This window comes from Salmo salar, chromosome ssa01 (assembly GCF_905237065.1).
Source record: "Salmo salar chromosome ssa01, Ssal_v3.1, whole genome shotgun sequence".
Lineage (NCBI taxonomy): Eukaryota > Metazoa > Chordata > Actinopteri > Salmoniformes > Salmonidae > Salmo > Salmo salar.
The window spans coordinates 22,345,375-22,368,232 of NC_059442.1; positions in this window are offsets into that span (position 1 = coordinate 22,345,375).

Sequence of the window (22,858 nt, forward strand, 5' to 3'; positions counted from 1 at the left end):
AGATTCATGTCCACGCTCCGGTTCAACCATAACCCTAACCCTAGATTCATGTCCACGCCCTGTTCAACCATAACCCGAACCCTAGATTCATGTCCACGCCCTGTTCAACCATAACCCTAACCCTAGATTCATGTCCACGCCCTGTTCAACCATAACCCTAACCCTAGATTCATGTCCACACTACGGATCAACCATAACCCTAACCCTAGATTCATGTCCACACCCTGTACAACCATAACCCTAACCCTAGATTCATGTCCACACTACGGATCAACCATAACCATAACCCTAGATTCATGTCCACGCCCTGTTCAACCATAACCCTAACCCTAGATTCATGTCCACGCTCCAGTTCAACCATAACCCTAACCCTAGATTCATGTCCACGCCCTGTTCAACCATAACCCTAACCCTAGATTCATGTCCACGCTCCAGCTCAACCATAACCCTAACCCTAGATTCATGTCCACGCCCTGTTCAACCATAACCCTAACCCTAGATTCATGTCCACACTACGGATCAACCATAACCCTAACCCTAGATTCATGTCCACACCCTGTTCAACCATAACCCTAACCCTAGATTCATGTCCACGCCCTGTTCAACCATAACCCTAACCCTAGATTCATGTCCACACTACGGATCAACCATAACCCTAACCCTAGATTCATGTCCACACCCTGTTCAACCATAACCCTAACCCTAGATTCATGCCCACACCCTGTTCAACCATAACCCTAACCCTAGATTCATGTCCACGCCCTGTTCAACCATAACCATAACCCTAGATTCATGTCCACACCCGTTCAACCATAACCCTAACCCTAGATTCATGTCCACGCCCTGTTCAACCATAACCCTAACCCTAGATTCATGTCCACACCCTGTTCAACCATAACCCTAACCCTAGATTCATGTCCACGCCCTGTTCAACCATAACCCTAACCCTAGATTCATGTCCACGCCCGGTTCAACCATAACCCTAACCCTAGATTCATGTCCACACCCGGCTCAACCATAACCCTAACCCTAGATTCATGTCCACGCCCTGTTCAACCATAACCCTAACCCTAGATTCATGTCCACGCCCTGTTCAACCATAACCCTAACCCTAGATTCATGTCCACACTACGGATCAACCATAACCCTAACCCTAGATTCATGTCCCCACCCTGTTCAACCATAACCCTAACCCTAGATTCATGCCCACGCCCTGTTCAACCATAACCCTAACCCTAGATTCATGTCCACGCCCTGTTCAACCATAACCCTAACCCTAGATTCATGTCCACACCCGGTTCAACCATAACCCTAACCCTAGATTCATGTCCACGCCCTGTTCAACCATAACCCTAACCCTAGATTCATGTCCACACCCTGTTCAACCATAACCCTAACCCTAGATTCATGTCCACACCCTGTTCAACCATAACCCTAACCCTAGATTCATGTCCACGCCCGGTTCAACCATAACCCTAACCCTAGATTCATGTCCACGCCCTGCTCAACCATAACCCTAACCCTAGATTCATGTCCACGCCCTGTTCAACCATAACCCGAACCCTAGATTCATGTCCACGCCCTGTTCAACCATAACCCTAACCCTAGATTCATGTCCACACCCTGTTCAACCATAACCCTAACCCTAGATTCATGTCCACACTACGGATCAACCATAACCCTAACCCTAGATTCATGTCCACACCCTGTTCAACCATAACCCTAACCCTAGATTCATGTCCACACTACGGATCAACCATAACCATAACCCTAGATTCATGTCCACGCCCTGTTCAACCATAACCCTAACCCTAGATTCATGTCCACGCTCCAGCTCAACCATAACCCTAACCCTAGATTCATGTCCACGCCCTGTTCAACCATAACCCTAACCCTCGATTCATGTCCACGCTCCAGTTCAACCATAACCATAACCCTAGATTCATGTCCACGCCCTGTTCAACCATAACCCTAACCCTAGATTCATGTCCACACTACGGATCAACCATAACCCTAACCCTAGATTCATGTCCACGCCCTGTTCAACCATAACCCTAACCCTAGATTCATGTCCACGCCCTGTTCAACCATAACCCTAACCCTAGATTCATGTCCACACTACGGATCAACCATAACCCTAACCCTAGATTCATGTCCACGCCCTGTTCAACCATAACCCTAACCCTAGATTCATGCCCACGCCCTGTTCAACCATAACCCTAACCCTAGATTCATGTCCACGCCCTGTTCAACCATAACCCTAACCCTAGATTCATGTCCACGCCCTGTTCAACCATAACCCTAACCCTAGATTCATGTCCACGCCCTGTTCAACCATAACCCTAACCCTAGATTCATGTCCACTCCCGGTTCAACCATAACCCTAACCCTAGATTCATGTCCACGCTCCGGTTCAACCATAACCCTAACCCTAGATTCATGTCCACGCCCTGTTCAACCATAACCCTAACCCTAGATTCATGTCCACGCCCTGTTCAACCATAACCCTAACCCTAGATTCATGTCCACACTCGGATCAACCATAACCCTAACCCTAGATTCATGTCCCCGCCCTGTTCAACCATAACCCTAACCCTAGATTCATGCCCACACCCTGTTCAACCATAACCCTAACCCTAGATTCATGTCCACGCCCTGTTCAACCATAACCCTAACCCTAGATTCATGTCCACACCCGGTTCAACCATAACCCTAACCCTAGATTCATGTCCACGCCCTGTTCAACCATAACCCTAACCCTAGATTCATGTCCACACCCTGTTCAACCATAACCCTAACCCTAGATTCATGTCCACACCCTGTTCAACCATAACCCTAACCCTAGATTCATGTCCACACCCTGTTCAACCATAACCCTACCCCTAGATTCATGTCCACACTACGGATCAACCATAACCCTAACCCTAGATTCATGTCCACGCCCTGTTCAACCATAACCCTAACCCTAGATTCATGTCCACACTACGGATCAACCATAACCCTAACCCTAGATTCATGTCCACGCCCTGTTCAACCATAACCCTAACCCTAGATTCATGTCCACGCTCCTGTTCAACCATAACCCTAACCCTAGATTCATGTCCACGCCCTGTTCAACCATAACCCTAACCCTAGATTCATGTCCACGCTCCTGCTCAACCATAACCCTAACCCTAGATTCATGTCCACGCCCTGTTCAACCATAACCCTAACCCTAGATTCATGTCCACACCACGGATCAACCATAACCCTAACCCTAGATTCATGTCCACGCCCTGTTCAACCATAACCCTAACCCTAGATTCATGTCCACGCCCTGTTCAACCATAACCCTAACCCTAGATTCATGTCCACACTCTGATCAACCATAACCCTAACCCTAGATTCATGTCCACACCCTGTTCAACCATAACCCTAACCCTAGATTCATGCCCACACCCTGTTCAACCATAACCCTAACCCTAGATTCATGTCCACGCCCTGTTCAACCATAACCCTAACCCTAGATTCATGTCCACACCCGGTTCAACCATAACCCTAACCCTAGATTCATGTCCACACCCTGTTCAACCATAACCCTAACCCTAGATTCATGTCCACACCCTGTTCAACCATAACCCTAACCCTAGATTCATGTCCACGCCCTGTTCAACCATAACCCTAACCCTAGATTCATGTCCACGCCCTGTTCAACCATAACCCTAACCCTAGATTCATGTCCACACCCCGGATCAACCATAACCCTAACCCTAGATTCATGTCCACGCCCTGTTCAACCATAACCCTAACCCTAGATTCATGTCCACGCCCTGTTCAACCATAACCCTAACCCTAGATTCATGTCCACACTACGGATCAACCATAACCCTAACCCTAGATTCATGTCCACGCCCTGTTCAACCATAACCCTAACCCTAGATTCATGCCCACACCCTGTTCAACCATAACCCTAACCCTAGATTCATGTCCACGCCCTGTTCAACCATAACCCTAACCCTAGATTCATGTCCACACCCGGTTCAACCATAACCCTAACCCTAGATTCATGTCCACGCCCTGTTCAACCATAACCCTAACCCTAGATTCATGTCCACACCCTGTTCAACCATAACCCTAACCCTAGATTCATGTCCACACCCTGTTCAACCATAACCCTAACCCTAGATTCATGTCCACGCCCTGTTCAACCATAACCCTAACCCTAGATTCATGTCCACACTCCGGTTCAACCATAACCCTAACCCTAGATTCATGTCCACGCCCTGTTCAACCATAACCCTAACCCTAGATTCATGTCCACGCCCTGTTCAACCATAACCCTAACCCTAGATTCATGTCCACACCCTGTTCAACCATAACCCTACCCCTAGATTCATGTCCACACCACGGTTCAACCATAACCCTAACCCTAGATTCATGTCCACGCCCTGTTCAACCATAACCCTAACCCTAGATTCATGTCCACACCCTGATCAACCATAACCATAACCCTAGATTCATGTCCACGCCCTGTTCAACCATAACCCTAACCCTAGATTCATGTCCACGCCCTGTTCAACCATAACCCTAACCCTAGATTCATGTCCACGCCCTGTTCAACCATAACCCTAACCCTAGATTCATGTCCACACCCTGTTCAACCATAACCCTAACCCTAGATTCATGTCCACGCCCGGTTCAACCATAACCCTAACCCTAGATTCATGTCCACACCCTGTTCAACCATAACCCTAACCCTAGATTCATGTCCACACCCGGATCAACCATAACCCTAACCCTAGATTCATGTCCACGCCCTGTTCAACCATAACCCTAACCCTAGATTCATGTCCACACCCTGCTCAACCATAACCCTAACCCTAGATTCATGTCCACACTCCGGCTCAACCATAACCCTAACCCCTAGATTCATGTCCACGCCCTGTTCAACCATAACCCTAACCCTAGATTCATGTCCACACTACGGATCAACCATAACCCTAACCCTAGATTCATGTCCACGCCCTGTTCAACCATAACCATAACCCTAGATTCATGTCCACGCCCTGTTCAACCATAACCCTAACCCTAGATTCATGTCCACGCCCTGTTCAACCATAACCCTAACCCTAGATTCATGTCCACGCCCTGTTCAACCATAACCCTAACCCTAGATTCATGTCCACGCCCTGTTCAACCATAACCCTAACCCTAGATTCATGTCCATGCCCTGTTCAACCATAACCCTAGATTCATGTCCACACCCTGTTCAACCATAACCCTAACCCTAGATTCATGTCCACACCCTGTTCAGCCATAACCCTAACCCTAGATTCATGTCCACGCCCTGTTCAACCATAACCCTAGATTCATGTCCACACCCTGTTTAACCATAACCCTAACCCTAGATTCATGTCCACGCCCTGTTCAACCATAACCCTAACCCTAGATTCATGTCCACGCCCTGTTCAACCATAACCCTAACCCTAGATTCATGTCCACGCCCTGTTCAACCATAACCCTAACCCCTAGATTCATGGCCACGCCCTGTTCAACCATAACCCTAACCCCTAGATTCATGTCCACGCCCTGTTCAACCATAACCCTAACCCTAGATTCATGTCCACGCCCTGTTCAACCATAACCCTAACCCTAGATTCATGTCCACGCCCGGTTCAACCATAACCCTAACCCTAGATTCATGTCCACACCCTGTTCAACCATAACCCTAACCCTAGATTCATGTCCACACTACGGATCAACCATAACCCTAACCCTAGATTCATGTCCACGCCCTGTTCAACCATAACCCTAACCCTAGATTCATGTCCACACTACGGATCAACCATAACCCTAACCCTAGATTCATGTCCACGCCCTGTTCAACCATAACCCTAACCCTAGATTCATGTCCACACCCTGTTCAACCATAACCCTAACCCTAGATTCATGTCCACACCCTGTTCAACCATAACCCTAACCCTAGATTCATGTCCACGCCCTGTTCAACCATAACCCTAACCCTAGATTCATGTCCACACCCTGTTCAACCATAACCCTAACCCTAGATTCATGTCCACGCCCTGTTCAACCATAACCCTAACCCTAGATTCATGTCCACACTCTGATCAACCATAACCCTAACCCTAGATTCATGTCCACGCCCTGTTCAACCATAACCCTAACCCTAGATTCATGTCCACACTCTGATCAACCATAACCCTAACCCTAGATTCATGTCCACGCCCTGTTCAACCATAACCCTAACCCTAGATTCATGTCCACGCCCTGTTCAACCATAACCCTAACCCCAGATTCATGTCCACGCCCTGTTCAACCATAACCCTAACCCTAGATTCATGTCCACGCCCGGTTCAACCATAACCCTAACCCTAGATTCATGTCCACGCCCTGTTCAACCATAACCCTAACCCTAGATTCATGTCCACACCCTGTTCAACCATAACCCTAGATTCATGTCCACGCCCTGTTCAACCATAACCCTAACCCTAGATTCATGTCCACACCCTGTTCAACCATAACCCTAACCCTAGATTCATGTCCACGCCCTGTTCAACCATAACCCTAACCCTAGATTCATGTCCACGCCCTGTTCAACCATAACCCTAACCCTAGATTCATGTCCACACTACGGATCAACCATAACCCTAACCCTAGATTCATGTCCACACCCTGTTCAACCATAACCCTAACCCTAGATTCATGTCCACACTCCAGCTCAACCATAACCCTAACCCTAGATTCATGTCCACGCCCTGTTCAACCATAACCCTAACCCTAGATTCATGTCCACGCCCTGTTCAACCATAACCCTAACCCTAGATTCATGTCCACACCCTGTTCAACCATAACCCTAACCCTAGATTCATGTCCACGCCCTGTTCAACCATAACCCTAACCCTAGATTCATGTCCACACCCTGTTCAGCCATAACCCTAACCCTAGATTCATGTCCACGCCCTGTTCAACCATAACCCTAACCCTAGATTCATGTCCACGCCCTGTTCAACCATAACCCTAACCCTAGATTCATGTCCACGCCCTGTTCAACCATAACCCTAACCCTAGATTCATGTCCACGCCCTGTTCAACCATAACCCTAACCCTAGATTCATGTCCACGCCCTGTTCAACCATAACCCTAACCCTAGATTCATGTCCACGCCCTGTTCAACCATAACCCTAACCCTAGATTCATGTCCACGCCCTGTTCAACCATAACCCTAACCCTAGATTCATGTCCACGCCCTGTTCAACCATAACCCTAACCCTAGATTCATGTCCACACCCTGTTCAACCATAACCCTAACCCTAGATTCATGTCCACGCCCTGTTCAACCATAACCCTAACCCTAGATTCATGTCCACGCCCTGTTCAACCATAACCCTAACCCTAGATTCATGTCCACGCCCGGTTCAACCATAACCCTAACCCTAGATTCATGTCCACGCCCTGTTCAACCATAACCCTAACCCTAGATTCATGTCCACGCCCTGTTCAACCATAACCCTAACCCTAGATTCATGTCCACACCCTGTTCAACCATAACCCTAACCCTAGATTCATGTCCACACCACTGTTCAACCATAACCCTAACCCTAGATTCATGTCCACACCCTGTTCAACCATAACCCTAACCCTAGATTCATGTCCACACCACTGATCAACCATAACCCTAACCCTAGATTCATGTCCACGCCCTGTTCAACCATAACCCTAACCCTAGATTCATGTCCACACTACGGATCAACCATAACCCTAACCCTAGATTCATGTCCATGCCCTGTTCAACCATAACCCTAACCCTAGATTCATGTCCACACCCGGATCAACCATAACCCTAACCCTAGATTCATGTCCACGCCCTGTTCAACCATAACCCTAACCCTAGATTCATGTCCACGCCCTGTTCAACCATAACCCTAACCCTAGATTCATGTCCACGCCCTGTTCAACCATAACCCTAACCCTAGATTCATGTCCACGCCCTGTTCAACCATAACCCTAACCCTAGATTCATGTCCACGCCCTGTTCAACCATAACCCTAACCCTAGATTCATGTCCATGCCCTGTTCAACCATAACCCTAACCCTAGATTCATGTCCACGCCCTGTTCAACCATAACCCTAACCCTAGATTCATGTCCACGCCCTGTTCAACCATAACCCTAACCCTAGATTCATGTCCACGCCCTGTTCAACCATAACCCTAGATTCATGTCCACACCCTGTTTAACCATAACCCTAACCCTAGATTCATGTCCACGCCCTGTTCAACCATAACCCTAACCCTAGATTCATGTCCACGCCCTGTTCAACCATAACCCTAACCCTAGATTCATGTCCACGCCCTGTTCAACCATAACCCTAACCCCTAGATTCATGGCCACGCCCTGTTCAACCATAACCCTAACCCCTAGATTCATGTCCACGCCCTGTTCAACCATAACCCTAACCCTAGATTCATGTCCACACCCTGTTCAACCATAACCCTAACCCTAGATTCATGTCCACACTCCAGCTCAACCATAACCCTAACCCTAGATTCATGTCCACGCCCTGTTCAACCATAACCCTAACCCTAGATTCATGTCCACACTCCAGCTCAACCATAACCCTAACCCTAGATTCATGTCCACGCCCTGTTCAACCATAACCCTAACCCTAGATTCATGTCCACACTACGGATCAACCATAACCCTAACCCTAGATTCATGTCCACACCCTGTTCAACCATAACCCTAACCCTAGATTCATGTCCACGCCCTGTTCAACCATAACCCTAACCCTAGATTCATGTCCACGCCCTGTTCAACCATAACCCTAACCCTAGATTCATGTCCACGCCCTGTTCAACCATAACCCTAACCCTAGATTCATGTCCACACCCTGTTCAACCATAACCCTAACCCTAGATTCATGTCCACGCCCTGTTCAACCATAACCCTAACCCTAGATTCATGTCCACGCCCTGTTCAACCATAACCCTAACCCTAGATTCATGTCCACGCCCTGTTCAACCATAACCCTAACCCTAGATTCATGTCCACGCCCTGTTCAACCATAACCCTAACCCTAGATTCATGTCCACGCCCTGTTCAACCATAACCCTAACCCTAGATTCATGTCCACGCCCTGTTCAACCATAACCCTAACCCTAGATTCATGTCCACGCCCTGTTCAACCATAACCCTAACCCTAGATTCATGTCCACGCCCTGTTCAACCATAACCCTAACCCTAGATTCATGTCCACACCCTGTTCAACCATAACCCTAACCCTAGATTCATGTCCACACCCTGATCAACCATAACCCTAACCCTAGATTCATGTCCACGCCCTGTTCAACCATAACCCTAACCCTAGATTCATGTCCACACCCTGTTCAACCATAACCCTAACCCTAGATTCATGTCCACACCCTGTTCAACCATAACCCTAACCCTAGATTCATGTCCACGCCCTGTTCAACCATAACCCTAACCCTAGATTCATGTCCACACCCTGTTCAACCATAACCCTAACCCTAGATTCATGTCCACGCCCTGTTCAACCATAACCCTAACCCTAGATTCATGTCCACGCCCTGTTCAACCATAACCCTAACCCTAGATTCATGTCCACGCCCTGTTCAACCATAACCCTAACCCTAGATTCATGTCCACACCCTGTTCAACCATAACCCTAACCCTAGATTCATGTCCACGCCCTGTTCAACCATAACCCTAGATTCATGTCCACACCCTGTTCAACCATAACCCTAACCCTAGATTCATGTCCACACCCTGTTCAGCCATAACCCTAACCCTAGATTCATGTCCACGCCCTGTTCAACCATAACCCTAGATTCATGTCCACGCCCTGTTCAACCATAACCCTAACCCTAGATTCATGTCCACGCCCTGTTCAACCATAACCCTAACCCTAGATTCATGTCCACGCCCTGTTCAACCATAACCCTAACCCTAGATTCATGTCCACGCCCTGTTCAACCATAACCCTAACCCTAGATTCATGTCCACACCCTGTTCAACCATAACCCTAACCCTAGATTCATGTCCACACCCTGTTCAACCATAACCCTAACCCTAGATTCATGTCCACGCCCTGTTCAACCATAACCCTAACCCTAGATTCATGTCCACACCCTGTTCAACCATAACCCTAACCCTAGATTCATGTCCACGCCCTGTTCAACCATAACCCTAACCCTAGATTCATGTCCACACCCTGTTCAACCATAACCCTAACCCTAGATTCATGTCCACGCCCTGTTCAACCATAACCCTAACCCTAGATTCATGTCCACACCCTGTTCAACCATAACCCTAACCCTAGATTCATGTCCACGCCCTGTTCAACCATAACCCTAACCCTAGATTCATGTCCACACCCTGTTCAACCATAACCCTAACCCTAGATTCATGTCCACACCCTGTTCAACCATAACCCTAACCCTAGATTCATGTCCACGCCCTGTTCAACCATAACCCTAACCCTAGATTCATGTCCACACCCGGTTCAACCATAACCCTAACCCTAGATTCATGTCCACGCCCTGTTCAACCATAACCCTAACCCTAGATTCATGTCCACACCCTGTTCAACCATAACCCTAACCCTAGATTCATGTCCACGCCCGGTTCAACCATAACCCTAACCCTAGATTCATGTCCACGCCCTGTTCAACCATAACCCTAACCCTAGATTCATGTCCACACCCTGTTCAACCATAACCCTAACCCTAGATTCATGTCCACACCCTGTTCAACCATAACCCTAACCCTAGATTCATGTCCACGCCCTGTTCAACCATAACCCTAACCCTAGATTCATGTCCACACCCTGTTCAACCATAACCCTAACCCTAGATTCATGTCCACACCCTGTTCAACCATAACCCTAACCCTAGATTCATGTCCACGCCCTGTTCAACCATAACCCTAACCCTAGATTCATGTCCACGCCCTGTTCAACCATAACCCTAACCCTAGATTCATGTCCACACCCTGTTCAACCATAACCCTAACCCTAGATTCATGTCCACGCTCTGTTCAACCATAACCCTAACCCTAGATTCATGTCCACGCCCTGTTCAACCATAACCCTAACCCTAGATTCATGTCCACACTACGGATCAACCATAACCCTAACCCTAGATTCATGTCCACACCCTGTTCAACCATAACCCTAACCCTAGATTCATGTCCACGCCCTGTTCAACCATAACCCTAACCCTAGATTCATGTCCACACCCTGTTCAACCATAACCCTAACCCTAGATTCATGTCCACGCCCGGTTCAACCATAACCCTAACCCTAGATTCATGTCCACACTCCGGCTCAACCATAACCCTAACCCTAGATTTATGTGTACGCCCTGTTCAACCATAACCCTAACCCTAGATTCATGTCCACGCCCTGTTCAACCATAACCCTAACCCTAGATTCATGTCCACGCCCGGTTCAACCATAACCCTAACCCTAGATTCATGTCCACACCCTGTTCAACCATAACCCTAACCCTAGATTCATGTCCACACCCTGTTCAACCATAACCCTAACCCTAGATTCATGTCCACACCCTGTTCAGCCATAACCCTACCCCTAGATTCATGTCCACTCCCTGTTCAACCATAACCCTAACCCTAGATTCATGTCCACACCCTGTTCAACCATAACCCTAACCCTAGATTCATGTCCACACCCTGTTCAGCCATAACCCTAACCCTAGATTCATGTCCACTCCCTGTTCAACCATAACCCTAACCCTAGATTCATGCCCACACCCTGTTCAACCATAACCCTAACCCTTAGATTCATTTCCATACTCCGGCTCAACCATAACCCTAACCCTAGATTCATGTCCACGCCCGGTTCAACCATAACCCTAACCCTAGATTCATGTCCACGCCCTGTTCAACCATAACCCTAACCCTAGATTCATGTCCACGCCCTGTTCAACCATAACCCTAACCCTAGATTCATGTCCACACCCTGTTCAACCATAACCCTAACCCTAGATTCATGTCCACGCCCTGTTCAACCATAACCCTAACCCTAGATTCATGTCCACACTCCAGCTCAACCATAACCCTAACCCTAGATTCATGTCCACGCCCTGTTCAACCATAACCCTAACCCTAGATTCATGGCCACACCCAGTTCAACCATAACCCTAACCCTAGATTCATGTCCACGCCCTGTTCAACCATAACCCTAACCCTAGATTCATGTCCACACCCTGTTCAACCATAACCCTAACCCTAGATTCATGTCCACGCCCTGTTCAACCATAACCCTAACCCTAGATTCATGTCCACGCCCTGTTCAACCATAACCCTAACCCTAGATTCATGTCCACACTCCGGCTCAACCATAACCCTAACCCTAGATTCATGTCCACACCCTGTTCAACCATAACCCTAACCCTAGATTCATGTCCACGCCCTGTTCAACCATAACCCTAGATTCATGTCCATGCCCTGTTCAACCATAACCCTAACCCTAGATTCATGTCCACACCCTGTTCAACCATAACCATAACCCTAGATTCATGTCCACACCCTGTTCAACCATAACCCTAACCCTAGATTCATGTCCACACCCTGTTCAACCATAACCATAACCCTAGATTCATGTCCACACTCCAGCTCATGGATCTAATATCCGACAGTGAAATACAAATATGAAAACCTCTTCCTATCTCTTATTTGTTCCACATCTGGAAATAAATGTGGACTTACTTTGTTATATCTCAGCAGAAGCCATTTTATGAGTGACAATAAAGTTAACCTCTATGGGCTAGGTGGGACGCTAGCGTGCCACCCGTGGTGCACTCCATCAACAGCAGGTGCATTTCAAGAGCGGCAAATTTGAATCCAAATAAATGTCAAAATTCAAATTTTTCAAACATACAACTATTTTACACCCTTTGAAAGATAAACATCTCCTTAATCTAACCACGTTTTACGATTTCAAAAAGGTTTTACGGCGAAAGCATAAATTTAGAGTATGTTAGGACAGTACATTTACAAGAGTTGTGTGTAATGTTTTGTCAATTCAAAGACTGGGTCACCAAAACCATAAAACCAGCTAAAATGATGCACTAACCTTTTACAATCTCCATCAGATGACACTCCTAGGACATTATGTTAGACAATGCATGCATTTTTAGTTCTATCAAGTTCATATTTATATCCAAAAACAGCGTTTTACTATGGCATTGATGTTGAGGAAATCGTTTCCCTCCAATAACCGGCAGTCAAGTCAGCGTCACAAATTAAATAATTAAAATTAGAAAACATTGGTAAAATATTATATTGTCATTTAAAGAATTATAGATTTACATCTCTTGAACGCAATCAACTTGCCAGATTTAAAAATAACCTTACTGGGAAATCACACTTTGCAATAATCTGAGCACTGCGCCCAGAAAAATACGCGTTGCGATACAGACTAGACGTCATGTTGGGGAGATCTAAAATCGAAAATACTATGTAAATAATCCATTACCTTTGATTCTCTTCATCAGATGTCACTTCCAGGTATCACAGGTCCATAACGAATGTAGTTTTGTTCAAAAAAGCTCATCATTTATGTCCAAAAATCTCCGTCTTGTTAGCACATGATCTAAGCCAGCCGGACTTCTCGTCATGAACGAGGGGAAAAAATATATTTACGTTCGTTCAAACATGTCAAACGTTGTATAGCATAAATCATTAGGGCCTTTTTTAACCAGAACATGAATAATATTCAAGGTGGACGAATGCATACTCTTTTATAACGTATTGGAACGAGGGTACCCAACATGAACTCGCGCGCCAGGTGTCTAATGGGACATCATCGTTCCATGGCTCTTGTTCGGTCAGATCTCCCTCCAGAAGACTCAAAACACTTTGTAAAGGCTGGTGACATCTAGTGGAAGCAATAGGAAGTGCCAAAATATTCCTCAGCCCCTGTGTTTTTCAATGGGATAGGTTTAAAGGCAATACAACACATCAGGTATCCACTTCCTGTCAGAAAATGTCTCAGGGTTTTGCCTGCCAAATGAGTTCTGTTATACTCACAGACACCATTCAAACAGTTTTAGAAAATTTAGGGTGTTTTCTATCCATATGTAATAAGTATATGCATATTCTAGTTACTGGGTAGGAGTGGTAACCAGATTAAATCGGGTATGTTTTTTTTATCCAGCCGTGTCAATACTGCCCCCTAGCCCTGACATTCCTCCTTGTTTCAAATCCCCCTCCATGTAAGAATAATGCATACAGGGCTTTCCTCACTTCCCTCTCTATCTTGACTTGGAGAACCTAGGCAACCTGGGAGAGAGTGTGGATGAGTGTGGATGCTCAGGCAGTCTAGACTAGAGGGATCCCTCCCCTCCTCTGGCAAAGTAGCCTGGTGGCTTCTATTGCAACGCATGTCAACACCCTTGACAGCAAAAAAGCACTTAGGGACCTGGAGATCACTTTACCATTCCTCAAGTAAGACAGATGGAAAAGGAGGTGGGGTGTGTGGGGGTGGGGGGTTGAACTGATGAACACAAGCCAGGAGGTGGCGGTGTACGTGCTGAGTTAAGACAAGTGAAGATGGCAAGTGCCTCTAGGACAGTGTTTTACTGTCTGTGTGTTCCATACCTCTGATGATACAGTACTATCCACACTGACTAGAATAGTCATTTATATTGAGAATATGAACCTTGTAATTTCTTGACTCCACACAAAACCTACTGCATAGCCTGTAATTCCGTCCCTATAATGTCCTCTATAAAATACTTATAAAATACTTTTTCTACCAAAACAAGAGGCTCTTTTATAGACAGCGGGATGGCACTAACATCGCTCAATGCTAAACCTCTACATAGTCTTCAATCTGTGTAGCCTCCTATACATTTCAAAGGAATACAGACAAGCACAACAAAATGCTCTGCATGGACGAAGACCACATCACTCAAAGAGGATTGAGACTTAAAAATAGTTTATTAATATCAAAATGTGTAATAAATATATTGTTGACACTACTAAAATTGTGTTATAATGTCTCACTTAAAATCATGTAACCTTTTCCTGTTCTGTCAAGTTTGTGTTTCTTCCTTTCAAGTGAATAGCTTAATCACCCATATTATAGCTTGTTTTGGGGCACAACTGGAAGAGATTATTTGATTTAAATGCTTCATTTGCCATTAAATAAATAGAATAACATCAATTAAAACATTTTCCAACGGTATGACAATTAGGGGTTTGCTTCCTGTGCGTTGATAAATACAATGTGGACATAGTGCACTAAAATAGTCATTTCATAGGTCAGGGGGGAATTAGCATTTAATAAACATATAGAAACTAAAAAAGAACAAAAATAGAAATATAGAACTATAAATATGAAAAATCCTGAACAATTATTCATATTAACCCAAAAGGTTTTATTCATATCTGCTATTTGTAAATGGCTGATAGACAGTTTGAGTTTCCTCAGCCAACAAAGTTCATTTTCTGGATTATATCACACAACTCTTTATGTAGTGTACAGAATTTGCCATGAAGTGAGTTCAACTAATACAACTGAAACCTGTGCCTGAACCCATAACTTATTTGAGTAGAGATTGCAGCCACACAGGGTGATGTGGGGTTGTTTTCATTCCTTGTCTTTTCTTGCCGTACTAGCCCTTGGTATAGGTTGACGGTCGGCCATTTGAGACACAAGATCTTATTTGTGTGTTTTCTTTCAGTAAGTGGAGTCACACTCAGTGGTACTCACCAAGCTGTATAATTAAGCCTCTGCAGCCCATGGCCCACCGCTACCTCTCTCTGTGGGTTACCAGCGACCAGCATAATCCCTGCTGTGCCTCTCTCACACACACACATGCTATACGCATGCACAGGCACATAAACACACACATACACACACACACATATGGATAAGGATACATGCATGGCATAGGAGATTGGTGGCACCTTAATTGGGGAGGACGGGCTCGTGGTAATGGCGCGGAATCAGTGGAATGGTATCAAATACATCAAACACATGGTTTCCAGGTGTTTGATGCCATTCTATTTGCTCCGTTCCAACCATTATTATGAGCCGTCCTCCCTTCAGCAGCCTCCTGTGATGCATGGACACTTGCATGCACACATCCACAGCTGTACATCACACAGCTATCAATCTCACATCAATGTGGACATAAAGACACGTACTCAATAACTCACATATCATCCTCAGCATGAACATTTAAATCAGGTGATTTTTCACTCATTTTCATAATTCATATTACACATCTATAAGCACATCATGATAGTGAAAGTTTGCATATATTTTTTTGGGGGGGGGACAAATCTTATTTCATTCTTACACATGTATAATATATGCACTATGAATTTTAGAAAGGGTTTTGGGATTAGGAGTCAACAATATTCAGAAGCTTTAGGTTTTTTATTGTATTCTAAAATAATACATGCCATTTTGCAGAAGATTTTATCCAAAGCAACTTAGTCGTGCGTGCATACATTTTATGTATGGGTGGTCCCGGGAATCAAACCCACTACCCACGTGTTACAAGCGACATGCTCTATAGGCACCACCCATTTGAATAGTGACGATTGAAGACATCACTATTCAAACTATTCCCACGGGGGACCAGTACGGAGAAAAAAAATTATGAAATGTATGCATTCACTACTGTATGTCGCTCTGGATAAGAGCGTCTGCTAAATGACTAAAATGTAAATATAAATGTAAATACTCTCAGTAGTTCAAATTATTAAAGTGTTCAATTGAATAGATACAGTATGTTTATTAAATATGAATAATATTTTCATAAACATTACCATGTTACCAAGTGTTGCATGCTTTTAACATTACCAACTACCTGTCATTCTATCAAAGAAGTTTCCAAAATGTCAAAATCCGATTTAGATCTACCCCACCCTGAAACATTATGTTCAGTGGGATTATTGAACCAGAGCAATTTCAGTGAATAACTGGAAAGTGTGTGTTTGTGGCAGTCTGAGTTTGTTGTGGCATGAGTCTGTTGTTTGACTGTGGAGGCTGTCGGTCAGACGCTGGTGTGACGTTACCCAGGTGAGCTGAGGCGCCAGTGGAAGTGGGACAGTCTCACCTCAGCTGGGTTTGGCGCTGGACCCTTCTTTTAGCATTTGGAAATGTGACCATTCACAGCCAGCCAAGCGTTCAAATGAGCCACATTAGATATTGCGTCATTGTTTTTCGCAAGGCTGCTCCAAACTTGCTTTGACTGGGGATCCTGGTACAGGTTTGACTGTGTCGTTCTGACTGGCCTCTCTTCCTGAGAATATGACTCCACTCCAGATGGAGGAAACTGCTTGACCTCTGGGGGTGTCAGGTGAACTTTTTATGAGGATGGATTCAAGTTTGAAGATTTAGATATATGTGTTAAATTTATGAACAGTGGCAATTTAGACAGGGCACATATGAAATATTTACATGGGAAAAACAACATCAACTTTCTGATCATTTCCATATTTTGAAAATGAAAAATCCCTCACTATGTTCTTTTGTTATTTTTACAATAGATGTCTGAAGTGACACAGTGGAATGACAACAGTGGTATAGCGCCGTGTGTGTGTCTGTGTATGTGTTGTCTTTGCAAGTGCTCATGTCTTACGAAACGCTTGGAATAGAATTAATATTCCACGCAGTGGGGAAAAGCCAGACATCTTTCATGTCGTCCGTCACTCCTTTTCAGTAAGCCATTTGTAAGTCACACTTGGACTTTGAAGGGGGCCAGGCTTTGGCTTCCGAGAGCAGACTCCTCTGAAAGAGACCTATGATTATATGTTTATATTAATGGCTCTGCAAGTCTACAAAGATGTTTTGTCTGATAGATCTAGCGAATAGTACTTATTACAAAGGAGGTTCATCTTAAACTGATTAGGGGCAGAAATATCAGGTTATTTTTTCATCGTGTGCAATGCCTTTGGTCAACTAGCACAGACCCTCATGCCAGATGCAATAAATTGTTAGTCTAAACCAAAACAGAATGCCAGCTTTATGTCAGAATATCAACCCATTTCTATGAAAATAACCTTCTCTTTTATTGCAAACCAAAATCCTAATATCATGGTATACCCTCCTGACTAAGTCTATTATTTATTATTTATATTTCAGCTAGATTTGTGCATAGCTCTAAAGCAACATGTTAGAGTTTCTTTGGCCTCACATGATTTAAAACGTACATTTGTAGGTTTGATGCTGTCAAGCTCTATTAAAATGGCTGAAATGATGCCTAATAAATAACAGTACTTTAATTTGCATGACAACCGCATATTTTTTGGGTGGTATTATTTACACACAAGTATGATGTTTAATTCTATTATGAGCACACGCATGTACAGCTAAACTTTTTTTTATAGATGCATGCCACTACACTACACAACACAACAATAAACAATACATGAATTGCACTATAACGGCAACAAGCAGTGCCCACAAACTGTTAGGGCCTACATAAAGCTGTCCCAATAGCAGAGCTTTCTATCCAGCACAATGGAGTGAATCCTTACCACCGCTACAACTGGCTATCAGCAGAGTCTTGTCTGGCAGCGAAACAATTCATTCAGCCTCGTTTACTGCCTTCTTAAAAAACATAGCTGATATGGCTGACCATATCTCCCTGGCATATTACATAATTTATGCAGCAGCATATAAGACATTTTTGGACTCACCTTGTTGTGTAATCTTGAGATAAAGGTCCCAGAGACAAAATGTAGCATAGTTTTGTTTGATAAAATCAATTTTTATATTCAAATATAGGAACTGGGTTCTACAATTTGAATCCCTGCTGTCTCTAAACCTAACCCTAACCCTAACCCTAACTCTAACCAAGCAGACCACCATAGTCCCTGTGCCCAACAACACAAAGGCAACCTGCCTAAATGACTACAGACCCGTAGCACTCACGTCCGTAGCAATGAAGTGCTTTGAAAGGCTGGTAATGGCTCACATCAACACCATTATTCCAGAAACCCTAGACCCACTCCAATTTGCATACCGCCCAAACAGATTCACAGATGATGCAATCTCTATTGCACTCCACACTGCCCTTTCCCACCTGGACAAAAGGAACACCTATGTGAGAATGCTATTCATTGACTACAGCTCAGCGTTCAACACCATAGTACCCTCAAAGCTCATCACTAAGCTAAGGAACCTGGGACTAAACACCTCCCTCTGCAACTGGATCCTGGACATCCTGACGGGCCGCCCCCAGGTGGTGAGGGTAGGTAGCAACACATCTGCCACGCTGATCCTCAACACTGGAGCTCCCCAGGGGTGTGTGCTCAGTCCCCTCCTGTACTCCCTGTTCACCCACGACTGCATGGCCAGGCACGACTCCAACGCCATCATTAAGTTTGCTGACGACACAACAGTGGTAGGCCTGATCACCGACAACGACGAGACAGCCTATAGGGAGGAGGTCAGAGACCTGGCCGGGTGGTGCCAGAATAACAACCTATCCCTCAACGTAACCAAGACTAAGGAGATGATTGTGGACTACAGGAAAAGGAGCACCGAGCACGTCCCCATTCTCATCGACGGGGCTGTAGTGGAGCAGGTTGAGAGCTTCAAATTCCTTGGTGTCCACATCAACAACAAATTAGAATGGTCCAAACACACCAAGACAGTCGTGAAGAGGGCACTACAAAGCCTATTCCCCCTCAGGAAACTAAAAAGATTTGGCATGGGTCCTGAGATCCTCAAAAGGTTCTACAGCTGCAACATCGAGAGCATCCTGACCGGTTGCATCACTACCTGGTACGGCAATTGCAATTCAGAGGGTAGTGCGTCCGGCCCAGTACATCACTGGGGCAAAGCTGCCTGCCATCCAGGACCTCTACACCAGGCGGTGTCAGAGGAAGGCCCTAAAAATTGCCGCCCGAGTCATAGACTGTTCTCTCTACTACCGCATGGCAAGCGGTACCGGAGTGCCAAGTCTGGGACAAAAAGGCTTCTCAACAGTTTTTTCCCCCAAGCCATAGGACTCCTGAACAGGTAATATGCATAGTCACTTTAACTATACATTCATGTACAGTGAGGGAAAAAAGTATTTGATCCCCTGCTGATTTTGTACGTTTGCCCACTGACAAAGAAATGATCAGTCTATAATTTTAATGGTAGGTTTATTTGAACAGTGAGAGACAGAATAACAACAACAAAAATCCAGAAAAACGCATGTCAAAAATGTTATAAAATGATTTGCATTTTAATGAGGGAAATAAGTATTCGAGTTGGGCAAACGTACAAAATCAGCAGGGGATCAAATACTTTTTTCCCTCACTGTACTACCTCAATAAGCTTGACTAACCGGTGTCTGTATATAGCCTTGCTACTCTTATTTTCAAACGTCTTTTTACTGTTGTTTTATTTCTTTACTTACCTACACACACACACATACCTTTTTTTCACACTATTGGTTAGAGCCTGTAAGTAAGCATGTTGTATTCGGTGCAAGTGACAAATAAACTTTGATTTGATTTAACCTATTAAATCTACTTCAATCACTGTAGATAAAGGGGACTCAATATTAGGATGTTGTTCCTATTGTTTTGTACAGTCAGTGAGCATATTTGTGTGTGCTTATACCTTAGCTAACAAACTTTCTCACTCACCTTCCCAGATTATTATCAGGTATTAAATATGACTAAGTGTACTGGTACACACAGACACTATGACTGCCAATGAAATGACCATGTAAAGGATGACATTTAATGTAAAGTGGTGCCACAAACAAAATAAAACATTTCCAAAGCACTGCCATGACAAGACATAGCCTACACCCCAATATTGTACTGAGGGTGTTTTGTAAACTCTTCACATCTTTGCATGTGAGACAAAACTCTCTATACTGCTAGAATTGATAATCAAGTACATGTATGTGTTAGTGTTAGTGTATGTGTTAGGCTAACAGTGGGCAGTTACGGGTGGTATATAGAATCACATATTTGGACAAAAAGCATCATACTTACTTCCTTTGTAGGATGGCCATATAGTGACAACCCATACCGTTGACAGACTCCAGCAGAGTGTTGCTTCCTGGATGTACCCATGAGCCCCATGGGACCTGTCAGAGGTCAGTGGGATTATATGAACAAGATTTCCAATAAAACAAGTCAACTCTGACTAGCATGCAAGCGTCTAAATGAAAACCAGGCGGGCTCCCCATATCATTTTCAAAACGATCAAATGACTACCAGATCATGTGCTTGATGAAGGCACCTAGGATATCCCATGTACTACTAAAAGACATAGGAGTGATCAGCTAAATTTGCCAAAACCTTGTTAGCGTTGGAAGAGGAGTACTGTGCTGTATACGAGGCCAAAAGGGATTCCATATGGCTCAGTCACATTTGCAGTGTCAGCTCAGGCCAGTTCACTGGAAACCAAACCTCAGAAGTGGACATGCTCTCAGAATGTCAGCTACACCACAGTATTTTATTATTTCCTTTTACACAATATATCATGTTACGCCTTTGGCCTTCAGACATTGCTTTCCATTTGAAATGTGTGGGTATCAGTTATCCTAATCAGGAGAAATGTGATTTGGATAAGGCAAGGTGAACTGTTTAAGTGGTCATGCATTCACCATGAAATATGTCCTTATTAAGGATGAAAGATTGTTACTTTTTTTGCCCAAAAAAGCTGAAAACGGAGTCAGAACAACAGTCCTTTCCCCGCTAGGCCTGTAATGTGATTTTCAGAATTAAAGAGGGGCACATTCAGACATGACCCCGAAGACACTCATATAGAGAGTAATGCTTTGTTTTGGGTCAGGAAGGAAGCATGGAATGTTACCGCTGAGAAAAACATTTTAATAATAATAAAAATACATAAACAGTTGTAGAAATTAACTTTCTATAAGGAAATAGCGTGGCAGGAAACTGTTAGCCATTAAACAGGAAGTTGTGTTTGAAACACCGCAGGGAGAGTGTGTTCTTTGGAATCTGTACACCATTTCATTTTTTTACGTTGTTTAAGTGGTCGTTAAAGACATTGAATTTGACAGAAATACTGCAGTTGTGCATGGACATAATGACACTAACTCTGTCTGTGTATATATGGGACTATGTAAAGACATAATGACTCTAACTCCGTCTGTGTATATATGGGACTAAGTTAAGTGAGTATGTCTTTATCAGTAGCCTCTATCTGGTGTGAGTGACGGCTCTCAACAGTGTTGCCTGGACACGGTTCACCTGCAGGACGTGTAAAGGTGCAGAGTAAGCATGAAAAAGGCCTGTTCCTGCTTGTCTTGTTCCCTCTCCCTCATCTTCTTTTGGAGAGGCTGGTAGCCTGTGCTCTACTGTGTTTTGCGTGTGTGTGCGTGTGCGTGTGCGTGTGCGTGTGTGTGTGTGTGTGTGTGTGTGTGTGTGTGTGTGTGTGTGGACATTAAACTGTGTTTGTTTGACAGGATGTAGAAGAAGTGCCCTGTAGCAAGGCGCAAGAAGAACAATCTGATTATGTTCCATTGACGACATCATCAAAACTGTTTTTCACGGCTATCACCGGGCAGAGTGACACAGGGTGTTTGAATTGAGGACTTGAAAGGGTTCTAACAGCACTTTCTCATTTCAGGTAACTTAACCTAAATGTTCACCTTTCAGTTAACTATTGGCTCTACAAATGCCTGTTGTGAGAGCCCTGGTACGGTCTGTTTGTCATTAAGTAGGCTGTGATTACCCTAGGGGCAATTTGATGTATTTCCTTCAAACTTCTGTCAAAGTTCATAATATGTCATAGATTATTCTCTGCACTGACATTGAATGTTTCCCCAACTACGGACTCATTGCATTTTCCCTTAAACTTCTAATGGGAACTCAAACCTAAC